This window comes from Thrips palmi, unplaced genomic scaffold (assembly GCF_012932325.1).
Source record: "Thrips palmi isolate BJ-2018 unplaced genomic scaffold, TpBJ-2018v1 HiC_scaffold_4, whole genome shotgun sequence".
NCBI lineage: Eukaryota > Metazoa > Arthropoda > Insecta > Thysanoptera > Thripidae > Thrips > Thrips palmi.
The window spans coordinates 11,067,968-11,085,722 of NW_023144631.1; the positions used below are offsets into that span (position 1 = coordinate 11,067,968).

The 17,755-nt window shown below is 62.1% G+C and overlaps 1 protein-coding gene across 2 annotated transcripts in view; it reads left to right on the forward strand.

The window, feature by feature from the left end:
* LOC117649428 (solute carrier organic anion transporter family member 74D) overlaps positions 1 to 17,755 on the forward strand; it is a 28,764-nt gene that overhangs the window by 2,605 nt on the left and 8,404 nt on the right. The window lies entirely within an intron of this gene.

Consider the following 17,755-nt stretch of genomic DNA (forward strand, 5'->3'; position numbering starts at 1 on the left):
CCGTGCCGTCATCCTCCAGCAGACTGACTCCGCCTCAACCGCTCTGTCTCTCTCGCACTCACACGCCACGCCACTCAAGAGTGAGAGAGAAAGAGAGGGCGCTGTTCGCAGAGCGCCGCAGAACGGGTGCCATTGCCATTGATGCGGTGGGGCCCTGTCGGTCCCTGTCGGGCCGGCGAGGCGAGGCAAGGCGGTCCTCTGCAGATTCATTCCGAGGAGTGGCGGCGCCGCTCTGTCTCTGTCGCACTCATGGCGCGTCCCGCAGCGTGCGAGAGAGACGGAGCGACGAAACGCTGCTTCGGAATCGCCCGGCTGGCGGTGCGGCTCGCCAGACGCGGCTGACCACAGCACACAACATCACCGCAGGGCGAGGCGCTTGGCAGGGCCGGCAGGGCGCTGGCGCGTACCCACGGTGTACTTGGTGTTCTCCGCGTGCCTCCGTCCTCCGTACTTGGTGTACCTTTGGGCTGGCCGAGGCGATGGCGGTGCCCGCCGCGCTGCCGCTCGCCAGGCATTCCAGCGCCTCCAGCGCCACTCGCGTAAAGTAAAGATAATTAGCAACGCGGCGAGGAGCAGAGACGCGCGGCGCTCCTGATGGAACCATCTTAGGGCGATCGCGAGGACTGGCACGAACCTCCTCCGGCAGGCCCGAGGGGGACCCGAGCGCGGCCCGAGGGTCATCGGTGTTGAACCGGCGAGGAGACTTGAATGCGCGCCCCGGCGGCTGGAGCGCCTGCCAGCCGCCGGTAGGCAACCCGGCGCACTGTTGCGCTCGACGGGCCTGCCTACCCTGCCGGGCGCCTTGCAGAGCGCCTGCCTGCCGCCGGTAGGCAACCCGGTGCACTGTTGCGCTCGACGGGCCTGCCTACCCTGCCGGGCGCCTTGCAGAGCGCCTGCCTGCCGCCGGTAGGCAACCCGGTGCACTGTTGCGCTCGACGGGCCTGCCTTAGCCCTGCCGGGCGCCTTGCAGAGCGCCTGCCTGCCGCCGGTAGGCAACCCGGTGCACTCGCGCGCTCGACGGGCCTGCCGCGCCTCTATTACCATTACCATTACGGGCTAGTCCACGCTTCGCCTCGCTCCGCCTTGCCGTCATGTCATGTCATCTGGTGGACCGAACGGGACTTGTCTCGGAACGACGAGAGCGATGCTTTTTCTGCTGCCCGCGGTGGGACAGCGCGACACATCGGGGAGCTGCACTGCAGGCTGCAGAGCGATCGCGCGCGACTCTGCCTTCGTCGCTCTGTCTCTCTCCGTCGCGCCCCCGCCACGGGACGCCCCGCGAGTGCGAGGCGGACAGAGCGACGAAAGAAGCCCTGTTCGGAGTGAGCCTGCCGGCCAGTGGGCCGCGCACGGCACGCACGGCACGGCGCTGATGATGATTGTGACTCCGAGCACGTCTCCTGGTGGTTCTTGCTGCCCCCACTGCCCTGCAGACTGATTCCGAGAGTCGTTCTCGTCGCTCTGTCTCTCTCCCACTCACGGGGCGTTCTAATGGGTGCGAGAGAGACAGAGTGACGAAGACGACTCTCGGAATCAGTCCGCTGCCCGTCATTGGAGTAAAAGCGAGTGAGCCCCGCGTGGCTGTGGCACGGACGGCCGGGCCGCCTCGCTCGGAAGGACTCGCGAAGGACCGCCACGTCGCTCTGTCTCTGTCGCGCTCGTGGGGCCTCACGAAGGGGTGCGAGAGAGACAGAGCGACGAAACGAGCCTGCGGAATGAGTCTGCTGGGACTGGCTCGCTCCGGCCGCGCCCGTTCATGGGAAGGCATCAAGGGGAAAAAAGGCTAATGACTTATCAATTTCCCGCAGGCGACGCATTCGGCTTCTAATGAGTCACCTAGTGGGTCAGCAGGCACCCTCGTCGTTTTGTTTTAATAATTGACGCGTCGTCCGGGCCGTCTGCCTGTCCTGTCTGTCCGTCCGTCCGTCCGCCCGCCTGCCACTGGCCGCAATTGATTACCAGCAAAGAAGTGTTAACCCGCGACACTTACCCGGCGCTAGAGCCCGTCAAACGGCAGGCCAAACGGGCCAGACGGGAAAAATCTTATTTTAACGCGTGGCCCGACCGGCCTGACCAAGTATGAAAACGTGTGACCCACGCGACCTGTGCCCTTTTATCATGGGCCAGCTGGGCCAAATCTCCTTTAAGTCGGGTCGGCGCGGCCTGCCGCTAGACCTGCAGACCCGGCAGGCCCATTCTTTCATATTCTGGCCCGTACGGCCTGCGCTGTCAGAAGACGACCTGACCGACCAGCGACCTGGGCCAGCAGACCAGCTGCCGTCCCGTAGGTGTCGCAGCGCTGGCCGGCCGGGCGGAGGATCGATACCATCCAGAGGCAGGCCTTTTTATCGGCTTTCTGACTCTCCAAATTCTGGAAACGCGGAAGAAATGTCATTCTGAGACCACGATCCGTCTCTGCAGATATATATTTTCCGTTTTCGTGCCAAAAAAAATTTACCGCTGGCTGGTGTTGAACCTCTGTCACTTTCGACGCGTCAGCGGTACACCGGCGCAGCGTCGGCTGCGTATGAAACGTTTTCGCATGAGGAGACAGCCCGTGCTGGCGGCCCAGGTCGGGCAGGCCACAGCAAAATCACGCCGACCCAGGTGACCAGGAGATTAAAAAGATCGACCTTCGTGGCCAGAGCGGGCCGGCCACACCTGCAAAGTTCGTTTCTTGGGCCGAGATGGTCCGCTCTGGCCAGCCAGGTCGGCCTCTGCATCAGCTAGTTCCCAAAAGGGTTTTCCGCCCGTACTCTTGGTGGCCTGATGGTCTATTGACGCGCTCGTCCGGCGCGCCGCCCGTCCTCAGTCATCGTGCCAAGTCCGTTCTCCTGCCCAGCCGGTGCTCACGCTGCGCGACGCATGTCGCTTACCACGCACAGAGGCTGCCCGCGACACTCTACCCGGCGCGCCCGGCCCGGTCGGTCAGTGACACAGTCAGTGACTCTCCTTCCCAGCCGCGTGCTGCACGCTGCGCGACGCTGCGCCTTGCACGCCACCAGAGGCGCCACCCCGTCGTCCCGAGCTCGGGAGGGCACCAGTGGCCGACTCGCCCCCGCCGCTTACGGACCGCGAGCGACTCTAGCCGGTCGGACACTGCCGATGAAGACTTAACGACGAACCGCACGCCCATCCGGTACTCGAACCCGCGACCCGCGCGCTGGAGCCGTGCTGCCGTGGAGCGAGACCAGACCTCCGTCATTTCCTTGTTCAATGACTCGTGTCCCGCGCAGAACGCGTGCGCGGGGCGGCGTTGTCGCATTACCAACACACACACACACACACACACACACACACACACACACACACACACACACACACAACACACACACACACACACACACCATTTACAATCTCGACCACTCCCTCCGCAGGCCGGAACGTTTTTCTCCAAAGGTCGTGTCACCTAATGCCGCAGGCTGGGCCTGAGGCTGTTAGGCTCGCCGGGCCCGGGCCGGGCTTGCCCTTCGCGCCTAGCACGGAGAAAGTTTGTGTGTCCGACTGTCGTGCCGGTGTGCGTGTCTTTGTGAGAGCCAGGCGCACCACAAGCAGGAGGAGCGGCGGCTCCAATATGAACAGCCGTGACAGACACGCACCGCACTCCCGCGGAGCCCGGCGGCGCCTGATGAGTTGCTCGGAAGCACCTCGGCCGCTCGCCGCTGCAGCGCTGGCTGCCCCTGCTGCCTCCCCCGACCCGACCTCCGACTGCCGATAACTATGCGAGTATTGGCGGCGGAGGGCGGTGCACTGTGTGTGTGTGTGCGCGCACTGTACACTGCGCCCCCTACACTGTGCGCCGCGCGGAGTGGTGGGAGGGGCTGGGGCTGGTTTCGGCGCCGGTAAAAGCCATTGTGCTGCACACGTGTTTTGTTGCCGTGTTTACACTGCGGACGACGGCCCCGCGCGGCGAGGTGCGTGCTTAGCCCGTGTATGTAGGTGGGTGTGTGTGTGTGTGCAGGGCTGCCAACCGCGCGCAGCGTCATCGAGCAGGCCGGCCAACCGGAACGGAGGAAATGGTGACAAATGACAGGTGAGGCGGCGCCGCGCCGCGTTGTGACGACGACCGCACCCTCACCGCGCCCCGCCCCGCCTGGCCTGGCCAACCGATTAATAGACCTAAATTCTCCGCAGCCGAGCAGCGCTGGAAAATTGCTTTGTCCGCCCCCCCCGCCCTCCCTCCGGGGGGAGCCATCTACTAATATTGAGTCCCCGTGAGGATGCTTTTGTTCCTGGATAAGCAGTGGAGGCGCCTCCCCTCCCCCTCCTCCTCCTCCCCCTGTTTGTCGTGTACTTCTTCGGAAATCGATGTCGGCGAGGCGCAAAGACAATGCCGCTGTCAGCTGCCAGATGCAATGGTCAAACAAATTTACCGCCTTCACGTTTCAAGACGCTCCTCGCGAAGCCCAGGGGAAAAAGTTTTAATCGATTAGTTTGGTGTTTAGCGCCATTACCTAGTGCATCTTCTGGTGGTGGCCGACAAAGAGCTTTCTTTTTGGCGACTAGCTTTCAAGTAAGATCGCAAGTGGGGACTTCATGACGGCAACGGTGTGTCTGCAGCAGGAGCCATTATGTTTCCTTTAACTCACTCCAAGTCCTCGTCGCCCCGCCCCGCCCCGCCCCGCCTGGCGTGACACTCTGGCGGCATTCATCGCCGTGCCGGCCTGACGGCGGCGTCCTGGCGCCTCGCTGCCGCGCCCCCGCGACTCTCCCGGCGCCGCCACTGTTAGTGGCCGACGCTGCAGCGCGCAGCGGCATGGCAGTGTGCGTTCCGTTCCTCACACCTCCACTCCACTCCGCGTGCGTACGTGCCGCCGGCCGCGCCGGTACGGCCGGTACGCGCCCCGTTGCAAGTGCGAAACCAGCAGAGCGATTCCGCACACTCCGTCTCTCTTACACCACCGCGCGCCGCTCCATGACCGTGCGTGTGTGTGTGAGAGAGAGAGAATTCTTTGAAGGAAACCGCCGTTCGGAAACAGCCTTCACTGGCGCCAGTTCCTTGCACGAAGGCGGGGGGCAGCGCCTCGACGAAGGAGCGCGGGAGGAAAAAAGTCAGCTCGAGTTTTTAGCAGATGATACCTAAATTTACCTTTGACTTTACATTTATACCTTTACCTTTACATTTATACCTTTACCTTTATAACCTTTACTTTTATACCTTTATCATTACCCTTACCTTTAACTTTACCTTAAAACACACATTGAAAAGTACAAGACACGTCATTTTTCGCCTGGCCCACGACGGATTGCGTGGTTGGGAACGAGGTGCGAAGCGCGGCGTCGCGGCGTCGCGGCGACTCCCACCGAAAACGGCCCGATTACGAACCGCCACACACGGTTAGCATAGTTAGCATCATTATGGAAAATTGGCGTGTGGCGCCAAGGACTGATGCAGCGGGGCGCGGCGTGAAGCGCCAAGCACACTATTTATGCCTGGCTGCCGCCATGCAGCAGACGGATTCCGAGAGTCGTTTTCGTCGCTCTGTCTCTCTCGCACCGATAGGGGACGCCCCATGAGTGCGAGAGAGACAGAGCGATGACGTCATGCCGCCGCGGGGACCGATTCGCGGCACGCATCGCTATCGCCGCCTGGCTGCCTGCATTTTTGAAAAGTGCTCTCGTCGCTCTGTCTCTCTCGCACTCATGGGGCGTCCCCTAAGTAGTGCGAGAGAGACAGCGTCCAGTCGGCCTGCAGGACCGCCCCTCGCCTGGGGCTCCCTTCAACGCGAAAGGCTAGTCCAGGGCGGCCGTGGCAGTGGCCGTGTGCGCCGGCGATGGGCGGGGCGGGGCGGGGCGGCATGATGAAGATAAAGTGGCTGCCGGTGCACGCCGCGTCGCCGCACCGCCACGCACGGTGCAGCAGCATCGTGACGCTCTCGTCCAGGACGAGGAGTCATTGTGTCTCGCACGGCTGGACGTCGGCGTTGTTGTCCCCAGGACGCCGTTCTGGGTGTTCCATGCGTCCGGCGCGTTCGCTCAGCTAGTCTGTTTTTCGAAAACACCAGCACTGCGGAGCACTGCGGCACTTGCCGCCCGAATACGAAGGACTGCTTCGTCTCTCTCTCTCTCTCTCTCTCTCTCTCTCTCTCTCTCTCTCTCTCTCTCTCTCTCTCTCTCTCTGTCTCTCTCTCTCTCTCTCTCTCTCTCTCTCTCTGTCTCTTCTCTCTCTCTCTCTCTCTCTCTCTCTCTCTCTCTCTCTCTCTCTCTCTCTCTCTCTCTCTCTCTCACTCCTGTGGGACGCCCAGTGAGTGCGAGCGAGACAGAGCGACGACGGATGGACGGCTGGACAGATGCCTCGCCTGCTTGTGCTGTTTCAAAGGAAACACGTGGCCAGTGGGCTGATTCGTCGCTCTTCTGTCTCTCTCCATCTCGCCGTGTCTTTACGGAGCGCCCCGTGGGTGCGAGAGAGACGCCACACCCTGCACCACAGCCTGCAGCTCACCCACTACGCACCGGTGCCCCATCGGCCTCCTGCTTTCGGCGTCCGGCGTTCGGTTCAGCAATCCGGGAAAGCAGCAACTCCAGTGATGCAGCGCGTAGCATCAAAGTTGATCCCAGTTGCTCTCCTCCCCTCTCGCAGCGCGGCTGGCGATCCGACCGATGCGCTGATTCCCCGCACTCCTGCGGAGGCCCGTGGGGGTGCGAGAGAGACAGCGACGAATCGTCGAGTGGAATCGCTGCGCTGTGCACCGCGATGCCCGCTTTGCTTTGGCTTTGGCTGCACCCTGAACTTGCAGTGCAGTGCCGCTGTCCGACTCAAAGGACGCCCAATCGCTAATCACATTGCGACGGGAAAATAGTTCCAAAGTTGCCGGTGCACCCGCTGCGTTTGGAACAGATTTGCCTTGCGCAGGGAGGGGGAGAGAGAGAGGGAGAGAGAGAGAGAGAGAGAGAGAGAGAGAGAGAGAGAGAGAGAGAGAGAGAGAGAGAGAGAGAGCCGGTGGCGGCGGGTCCGTGCGGCATGTTTGCCTGCATGCCGCCTGCGTGTTGCCTGCATAAGCCGACTATCTCCGGGTCTCCTGCTGCATTGTACTGCCTGGTGCTGCAGCTGCCGCTGCAGTGCTCCAACTTGTCCGTGGCGCCGGCGGACCGGCGGACGTCCGTACGGCTCGCTGATGAAACGCGACGCAACTTTGCAGCGCGCTCCACTCGTGCTCTGCCACGCTGTACGCGCCCCCCGAGCGGGAACAACCTGGTGGAGCTACACAGGTTAAGCCCTTCACAAAAGGGCTCATCTCGGCCCCGAGCCGGCAGGGCCGCCAGGGCCGCCAGGGCCGTCCCGTACGGCCCGGCCAACACGTGTCCATCAGATACGTTCACCATTGTTTTGTACAGCGAAGCGCGGCAGCGCGGCGAAGGGAAGGAGAGGAAGGGAAGCGCTCTCTCTCTCTCTCTCTCTCTCTCTCTCTCTCTCTCTCTCTCTCTCTCTCTCTCTCACTCTCACTCTCTCTCTCACACACACACACACACACATACATACACACACACACACACACACACACACACACACACACACACACACACACACACACACGCACTCCGAGAGGAAAACTAACTATTCGGGGCAGCAGCGCGAGTGAGGAGCGAAACTCTGAGATACGGCTGACGGAACTCCTCATCCAACCATCAAGACCATCGGAAGGGGATTCAAAAAGTTCGGAGATGAAGCGCAACACGGTCCGCAGAATAGTGGCATCATCGTTGCAAAAAGACACACAAAAAATAACAACAAAAACAATGTGCTACATCGGTAAAGTTTTTTTTTCGTTGCGTAGTTCTTTTGTCCTGCCAGACTGGCGATCGGCTCGTCGGGCTTCACTCCCCGTTTCACGTTGGCGGCTTGGCGGCACTGAGGAGTGAGTCAGTGTGTCTCCGTCCAAGGCTAAATGGCCTCTCGTGCCGCGCCGCGTGCCGCCGTGCCACGCCGTGCCGCGCCCTGCCGCACTCTGGCGATTATGCCCCGGCTCAGTTTACAGCACCTTCCATTGACGCGTCGACAGCGGTAAAACTGCCCGGTGAAACTGCCTCGCAGTGCACACGCTCGCTCTTTGTTTTCGACCAAATTTCGCTACAGTCCCGTCAACATGATCGGGAAACAACTTCAGGTGGCCGGTGCACGGTTGCACACGAGGACTCTGAAAAAATGTCGCCGATCTGCCGCGGCGTGGTCTTGTGTTTCCCGCAATGTGGTCAAAAGTGTTGTCCTTGTCCTCTCGGCCTCTGTGCCTCTGGGTTCTCAGCCAAGGACGACCAAGGACGCGCACACGCGGACACGGACACGCAGAGCGCGTCGCGGACGCCCGATGACGTGCGACGAGCGCCAGTTCGCGGGTTCGCGTCCCGCCGGATGATTCTCGTCGCGATAGCACGGGCCGCGCGGACACGGCGCGGGCTGCCTGTCGCTCTGTCTCTCTCGCACCACCACGGGGGCCCCATCAGAGCGAGAGAGACAGAGTGCCCTTTGGAATCAGCCTCAGGACGAGGTGGCACTGCTAGCACCGCCATACAGCGCCTCCCAACACCAATCGGCTGCCCTATCATCGGATTTGGATTTGTTGGCGCCTTTTTTCGTCGGTCTGTCTCCCTGCGCGCCTTTCTACCTTTTTATCTGACTGTCTGCCCGTCTGTCCGCCCAGCCGCCTGCCGACGCGAGGGTAGGCAACCACGCGGCCATGGCGCACCCCTGCCTTGCATTGCCTACCCGCCAGGCGGCCTGCCGGGCCTGTGCCGTCTTTAAAACAGACACGCTCTTGTCGAGCTCGGCGTCCGCGCTCCGCGTCCGGGAGACGCACGCCGCGCAAACACGGCGACACTGCAAACAGGGCGGCCGGAGCGTCGCTCTGTCTCTCTCGCACCCCCAGGGACCCCCAGGGAGCGGCACGCAACGGCCCACGAGTGAGACAGAGACGAAGACAAGTGTTCAGAGTCGGCCTGCACGACTAGAGGGCATACGCTGTTCGCGGGGCAAATATTGAAAAGGCTCGCGAGGCGAAGCGGGGCGAAGCACAGTGGGCCAGAAGACCCGTGGAGGTGGCCAAAACTCTAGACACGTTTTGAGCTTCGGTGTCGCTAAATGGGACTCGAACTGAACGTGTGTGACCCCACCAATGGATTCCTCGTTCGGAGAGCAATCCATTGGTGGGGTCACACGTTCGGTTCGAGTCCCATTTAGCGACTCTGGAGCTCAAAACGCGTCTAGAGTTTTGGCCGCCTCCACCGGCTTCTGGCCCACTGTGCGAAGCGGGAGGCCCTGCCGCCCTGCCCCGCCCCGCCCCGCCTCGCCGAGTCGCGTGCGATTCCGAGCGGGATGGATATTACTGCGAACAATGACACACGTGTGTGGCACGCCACGCGCCGCCACACGCCAAGCGGAGCCACGCGCGTTGGCACGGCGATGGCCGCGAATCCAGGCGGCGCCTTCTGCAAACAGTGAACACTTGAACGGCGCGGAGAGGAGAAGACGTTTACAGATTCGAGGGCTGCTTCTGCTCATCGTTGGCGGGAACACGTGGCGCGATGACAACCGGAAGCGCGTTGTGTCGGCAGCAAGAACAGCAGCAACATCAACAACAACGACAACAAAAGTAACACCAAACGACAACATAGACAGGAATCGCTATTTCGTCTCCTCCTCCTCCTCCTCCTCCCTTTTATTCCTCCGCTTTGGATCCGACTCCCCCTCCCACTCCGCCTACAACCTGCTGCAGGAGGATCTCTCAGAGCCTAAAATGCATTCCAGGTCAAGGGGCCAGCCAGGGTCCGCTCACCGTCGGGCCCGCTCTGGGACTGGCACAGCGCGCAGCTATGTGCCATGCCCGTGCCATTGGCTGGCTGGCTGGCTGGCTGGCAGTGCGATGCGCTCCTCACGGCGCGGCGCTTGGCCAGGCCTGGCCCACTGCAAAACTAAAAACTACAAAATTTTTGTCAGGGAAAAATCGGTTTGTTGTTCCGGAGGCCGCTGATGATGTTGCTGTTGTTGTTGCTGCTCGCTCGGCGAAGCTCGGCGGGGGGTCAGACACGCTTCCACTGGCGGTGGCGTGGCGTGGACACCACGGCCCGGCTGGTGCCCGCCTGGTCCTGGTGTGCCCGCCTGGTCCTGGTGTGCCCGCCTGGTCCTGGTGTGCCCGCCTGGTCCTGGTGTGCCCGCAGTGCCTGGTGCCCGTGCCCGGCCCTCGTGATACCTCGAGGCGGCTAGAGCTAGAGGCGGCTGGGCGGCGGCTGCGAGCTCCTCGTGAGATCATCTGTCCCGATCGGGGTCCTGGCTGGCTTCGCTTCGGACCGCCTTCGGGCCGCCTTTGGCACGATGAACCGGCTGGCGGGGGTCGGCAGGTCGCCGAGCGACGTGCGGCGCGGGGCGGGGGACTCACTTACGGCCCTTGCAGAGGCTGGATCGGCAGCCGGGAGGTAGTTTAAGTCCCCCCCCCCCCTTCCACGCCCACGCCGGTCGCCGCTGATTGTGCCCCGCCTCTCCTAGTGCACCAAGCAGCACAAGCACCTCGACGGCACGGAGAGCGGGGCACAGCTATGCCGGCAGCGATCCGTCGAGGCGGAAACTGCAACGCATTCCGGTCGCCACCGTGATGGTGGTGGTGATGGGTGCCGTGAGGCGATGCCCGTCGGGCCCTGGGGGTGGCTCGGGGTGGCTGCTCCGCGCTGGTCCGTGTTCACGCGCACGTTTTCCCGCCTAGTCCATTCCAAGTTGTTGTGGTACAGCGAGTAAGCCGCCGGGGCGGGGCGGGGCGGGGCGGGGCGGGGCGGGGCGGGGCGGGGCTGCGGACGGCAGGCGCCTGGAGCTTAGGCAGCCCGTCCGTGCCGAGGCCGCGCGGGCCGGCCTACCGGTGGGGCGCAGGGCGCGTCGGCGGACAAGTGTACCCCCCGGCCCAGGGAACCCTCGGGTACATCTCGCCTAGGACCAAGGTACCCGGGGTACACAACGCCTAGGCTCAATGTACCCCGGGTACCTCAGGTCTGGGGGGTACACTGAGCCTAGGCGAGTTGTACCCCGGGTACAAAAAGCCTAGGCGAGTTGTCCCCGGGGGTACAAAAAGCCTAGGTGAATTGTATCCTCCCTCATCCGAGGGGAGGATACAACTAGCCTAGGCGAATTGTACCCCGGGGTACAAAAAGCCTAGGCAAATTGTATCCTCCTCCATCCAAGGGGAGCCGTTAGTTTGGTTAGGAAAGGTTGTACGATTTCTTTTGAGAATCAGATCTGTCGCGAGTAGAGTAAGATCTGTCACGAGCCCGTTAGGTTTGGTTAGGATTGGTAGGACAATTCAGTTTTAGAAGTCTTCCGTCGGTTCAATTAAAAACCAACCATTGACGCATCACAATCCTGCCGGGGAAGAATATAAATCCCCTCGTCTTGTTGCATCCTCCCTCGGCGAGAGAGGATACAAATTCGCCTAGGCTAGTTGTATCCTCCCCTCGGATGAGGGAGGATACAATTCACCTAGGCTTTTTGTACCCCGGGTACAACTCGCCTAGGCTTTTTGTACCCGGGGTACAACTCGCCTAGGCTCAGTGTACCCCCCAGGCCTGAGGTACCCGGGGTACATTGAGCCTAGGCGTTGTGTACCCCCGGGTACCTTAGTCCTAGGCGAGTTGTACCCGAGGGTTCCCTGGGCCGGGGGGTACACTTCGCCGCTTACACCGGCCCAGGCCGCAGGGCTGGAGATGGATGTGCTGGGCGTGCCTAAAGGCGTGCCGAGCCGGGCCAGGCCAGCAAGCCCAGGCCGGGCCCAGGCCCTGCCTCCCAGCCTTCCAGCCGGACTAGGTGAACGAACGAGTTAGCCCGGCCCGGTCGTGACGACCCGACCTCGCCAGCGGGCTCATCACACGGCTCTGTCTCTCTCGCACTCGCACTCCCCCGGAACGACCCAACGAGTGCGAGAGAGGCAGGGCGACGACGGAGACGGCGCCGCCTCGGAGACGCGCGAGAGGATGAAGGGGGCGCCGTGTGATTAGTTCCGATTAGGGCCCAGCGGACTGATTCCGGGAGTCGCTTTCGTCGCTCTGTCTCTCTCGCCCCGTACGGGACGCCCCATGAGTGCGAGAGAGATAGAGCGATTCTCGGAATCAGCCTGCTGTGAATGGAACAGGCCACCGCGACGCTGCCGACGCCAACCCCGAAGGGAAGGGAGGGCGAGGGCGGCAGGGCAGGGCACGGCGACGAGGCGGTGGAGCGATCCTTGCTCCTGCACTGCGAGACTGCGGGGCTGCGTGCCGATCCGACAGCGGCCCGGCAGCACGCCCCACAGTGGGCCAGAAGACCGGTGGAGGCGGACAAAACTCCAGACGCGTTTTGAGCTCCAGAGTCGCTAAACAGGACTCGAATCGAACGTGTGACCCCACCAATGGATTGCTCTCCGAACGAGGAATCCATTGGTGGGGTCACACGTTCGGTTCAAGCCCTGCTTAGCGACTCTGGAGCTCAAAACGCGTCTAGAGTTATGTCCGCCTCCACCGGTCTTCTGGACCACTGTGCACCCTGGCTGGCATGGCGCCTTTGCCTCCTTTGTGTCATTGCGAGGTGTAGGCTGCCGCGTGCTGCCGCGCGCTGCCGCCCTCCGAGCTCGGCGTTGTTCATTCCATGTTCATTCCATGTTCATTCCGAGCGGTGCTCTCGTAGCCCCGTCTCTCTCGCACCCCTGCGAAAGTCCCCGCTAGTGCGAGAGAGACAGAGCGACTGCTATGCGACGGACGTCGGTTCACCTTCCTCGACTAATTATCTGCCCTGGGTCCTGAGTGGCTGCGCGCTGCATGTCGCGGTGTTCGTGTCATGCCGCCGACGCGGCGACGCGGCCGGCGAGGGGCTTCGCGCCAAATCACGGCCTTCGCGGAAATCGCGCCCTTCGTAGAAATCGCGGGCTTCACAAATACACCGCGGACTCCGCGGTCGCCGCGGACATCGCGGAAGCAGCAAAAAAGAGCGAGTCCATCTAATCCGCGCTCCGCGCACAGGAAAGGTGCGGCCAGCATGATAAAGAGCGACCTTGATGATCTTCGCAGAGCTGCGCAAGCAGCGGGTCTCTCCACCTGGGGCGGGGGCGGGGCCTGATAGTGGGGGATCAACTCCAATAGCCACGCCACGGCACGCCAGACCAGACCAGACGGGACAAGAGGTTTGTTTGTGGGTCGGTCGGTCGAGGGAGCCATGGCCATGCAGACCACCACCACCAACACCACCAGCGCCGCCGCTACCACCACCACCATAGCAAATGGCCATGCCGTATCAATATCGCGCGGTCCGTGTCTATACAGACATCCTAGCTCGGTTTAATTGACAATAACGAGCGAAAGCAACGAGGCGCAACGCGCAGAGCGCAGAGCGATGGCGGTCGACAAAATTGGCACGATCATATTTTGTTGTGGACCGGACCGGGGTGAATCAACAGCACAAGAAAGGCCTTATCACTGACTCGGTGGAGTGGTGCAGCCTGCAGGCAGCCTGCACGCCGACACCGAACAGTGGCCTCGTCGCTCCGTCTCTCTCGCTCCCGTGCACTCTGAGAAAAAATGACGGTAAATCCTGGATAATTTTTTTGCCAAACTTTACCGTACTTCAAAAACCAGTATCCACCGTACAGTCTACAGTATTTTCCGTACCCTTTTTACAAGATATTCCGTAGTTTTTTAACAGTAGTTACCGTTCTTTCGTACAGTGCATGCCGTAGGAAGGATCAGATCTGGTCCCAACAAAGGCCGCTCCCAAGAATTGTCCACATCAGGATCTTGAAAAAAGGGGGTCGACCGACTGAAAAATTTTATTGCACCTTTCGATAGGTCTCGTCAAGACCTTTTCAACGAGTGGTCGGAAGGGGGGTCCAGGAGTCCGACTTCAGCATTTATGTACATCAGAATCTTGAAAAACGAGGGTCGACCGACTGAAATAAATTATAGCAGTTTTTGATAGGTATTAAAAGTACGGGATTGCCGGGTAAAAAAGTACGGGATTCCTTGTAAAAAAAGTACGGTGTTGCCTGTAAAAAAAGTACGGTATTGCCTGTAAAAAACGACGGTTTTGCCTGTTAAAAGAAGTACGGTGAAGTCTGGAGTAATCAGTACAGGATTTACCGTGATCTTTTCTCGCAGTGTGGGGCGGGGGGCGGGCCGGGCGGACTGTCTGCAATAAGCTTCGGCCGATGAGCATTGTTTCCCGGGCAGCAGGCTGCACACGGGGCTTTCCTCCGACATAAGCTCGGCCTCGCCGTCGAGCAGCACTACCGATGAGAGGGGCTGAGCCCCGCCCCCGCCGCGCCCCCCCCCCCCCGCCCCGCCGCCCCCGCCGCCCCCGCCGCCCCCGCCGCCCCCGCCGCCCCGGGGCAACAATGCGGCTTTTCGACGAGCAGCTGCTGAGCGCCACACGAGCACGGCGAGCACGGCGATCGCGCGCAAACTCGCACAAAGAACGGCCAGAAAGCGGTCGTGGAACGGGAAGGAAAGGAATGGAAAGGACCTCCTTTCGGAGCTGGCCCGCGCGGCCCGCGCCCGAACCAGCATAGCCAGACACCAGCCTTTGCCACTCCGGCTGATTTATTCCTATCCTGCAGGCTGACCCCGGACAGCGCTCGGCCTCCCGCGCTCACATGGGTGCGAGAGAGACCGAGCCCCGAAAGCATTGCTGGTGGAAGTCCGCCTCGCTGCCCTTTGCCTCGGCGGAGAGTGGAGGGCCTAGAGCGGCCTAAGGCCTCCAGGACCACGCCCCACCTCGACCAGGCCCTGGGCCACCTCGCCGCCGTGCCGCCGTGCTCCGCATGGCTGCATCACATTTGCCTACTTCCACGGTGGCATGGCCCTCCTCGCGTCCGCCGTCTGTTGCCTTTCAGGATCATGCAGTCCGCCTGTCTGTCTGCCTGCCATTCTGCTGCCTGTCTGTCTGCCCGCGCAGCGCGACAGCGCGACACTGTCTTTCCTCGTCCGTCCGCGGCGTCCGCCCGTCGAGGTGCACTATCGATAGGGCCGCTGCCTCGTCGCCCTGTCTCTCTCGCACCCCTCGGACGCACTACGAGTGCGAGAGAGACAGGAGACAGTACACTGTTGAGAGGCAGCCCGTCGCCGTCGCACACGTGCCATTGATAAGAAACCAGCGCGGCGCACGGCCTATCTTCCCATCGGACACGTGCCGCGCTTCGGCAGCTTCGGCAGCACACTTGATTCCGAGAGTCGTCTTCGTCGCTCTGTCTCTCTCGCACTCCTGGGCCCCCCCGTTGAGGTGCGAGAGAGACAGAGCGACGAAGACGACACTCGGAATCGGTCTGTAGCTTCGGCGGCTTCGAGCCCCACTCGCCGCTCGCGCACATGGGGCCGAATTACTGTACGGCTCCTGGAGGCCTTGCTGGAGGCCTTGCTGGAGGCCTGGAGGAAGGAATGCATCAGCAGACGTGGTGGGCGGCGGAGCGAAAGGGGGAGGGGAGGGGGAGGGGGCACACCATTCCACGCGGTCGAGATACTACGGTCGGGATAGGACGGGACGGGATTCACTGCATCCATGAATACTGCCCGGCCCGTCGAACCTTGCCCGACAAATTGAAAACGCCGGCTCGGCACGCCACGCCACGGCACGGCACGGCGCACCACATTCCCACCCAGTTTATCCGCCTTTGTTTTCGCGGTGAATGGCAAGGGAGTCGGCAGCTGATACGCGGCAGGGCGCTGCGCGGCGCGGTCGGAGGACTGACCGGGCACAATGCTGATAGGACGGCGTCGACGTCGGTCGCAGGGTGGACGCCAGGGGGGACGCCGAGCACCTGCGGACCGATCCTGCCACACTGCTAGGGATCGGCCTGCTGGGGAGCACCCTGTATACTGTGAGCCGGTGGCCACGCCGCCACGCCGCGCCGCCACGCCACACACACAGGTGCGCGCGGCCCGTTCCCCCGAGCGTGTCGCGGCGTGGCCGTGCAGGCCGTGCAGGGCGTGACCGACGTGTCAGTCACCCCGGCTAGGCTCCTCCGTGTGCACTACGCGGCACGACGGTGTGCCGACGGCACCACGCACCGCGGCGCTGCCGTACCGCTGCGTCGCCGCGTCCCGCCGTCACTCGATACGCCTAGCCAGGACGGCCGGAACAGCGCCTCGAGCAGGCCGCTGCACCGCACAGTGGGCCAGAAGACCGGTGGAGGCGGACATAACTCTAGACGCGTTTTGAGCTCCAGAGTCGCTAAGCAGGGCTTGAACCGAACGTGTGACCCCACCAATGGATTCCTCGTTCGGAGAGCAATCCATTGGTGGGGTCACACGTTCGATTCGAGTCCTGTTTAGCGACTCTGGAGCTCAAAACGCGTCTGGAGTTTTGTCCGCCTGCACCGGTCTTCTGGCCCACTGTGCACCGGGCCGCCTGCCTCTCTCGCACTCGCGAGGCGTGGGGGAGGCGTGCGAGAGAGACAGAGCGCAGACTGCAGCCGGTGCTGCCGGCCGGGCATCTCACCTGCTATGCGGGGCGGGGCGCGCCGAGCGTCGTCGTCGTCCTGCGCGTCGTGCACTGTACGCCTTATTTCCACAGGCTTTTTACTTGTTCTGCCTCTGCTGAGTCTGGTGCAGCGAACGGCACGGCACGGGCCCGTGCCAGCGTCCACTGCACTGCCAGCCCCGCCAGCGTCCGGCCCGACCAGCTGGGCGGCGCTGGCGCTGGTCTTGTCGTCCTGCTGGTCCAGCCGCGTCCTGCCGCCGCAGCGCCGACAGGACGGGACAACGGCTGGACAGCTGCTGTTGGAAGTACACTGGAGGCACTGGAAGTGGACCCGGCGGTCGTAACGCTGTGCTTCCACGGCACCAGGATGACGTTAATGACATGGCCTGGACGCGTCCCAGCTCTCAAAAGTATCCTGACAGAAAATTGATTTAAAGCGGCGTCGTTTTGTTGGCGCTCCCCTCCGATTAGCGAGTGACCGCCACACCCACGCTCGCCACCGCGACCACCCCGTGCCGCGGCGTACCGGCCGTGACCCGGAATTATTCATCGTGTTTGATTTCTCTGTTCGCTGCTTCCGCCATGCTCCGCCATGCCTCGCCATGCTTCGCGCTTCGCGCCCGGCTTCGACTTACCCGTTGTGTGCGGAGCGGGGCAGGCCGGACCCGGTGGGCCGTCGGCCCGTCGGGTCGGCCCGTCGGGCCCCTCGCCCCATCATCAACTGCTGCAATCTGCGGCCGCTACTAATGAATTGACCGGGGCACACACGTACAGGCAAGCACACACATAGACAGGCACACGCGCACGCACGCACGCACGCACACACACATAAACATACGCACACACACACACACACACACACACACACACACAAATACACACGCACAAACACATGCACGCAAAGTTCACTCGAGCACGCGTTCTATAAAAGCGAGAGAAGGCGCCATATGAATGGAAATCTCTGGTGTCCCCTCGAATTCTCTTGAATTCTCTCCAATTCCTCTTTTCCTCACTGCCACATTCAAAGGCGGTCCTTTGTCCTCGATACGAGCTGCCCCCGCCGCCCTCTCTCCTCCTCGCCTTATTTTTCCAGCCCAACTCCTCCGCACCCTTCCCCCTCCCCCTTTCCGCCCCTTCCCCTTCCCTTTCAGTGACGTTATCCACCTGCCATCCCCCTTTGTCGATCACATTCCGCGCTCCACACAAGTACACACACGCACGCACACACACACGCACCGACTCACTCACACTCCCCGTCAACCCTTACACACACATTCACACACGCACGCTCGCACGCGTGCACACACACACACACACACATACACACACACGCACACGGCCCTC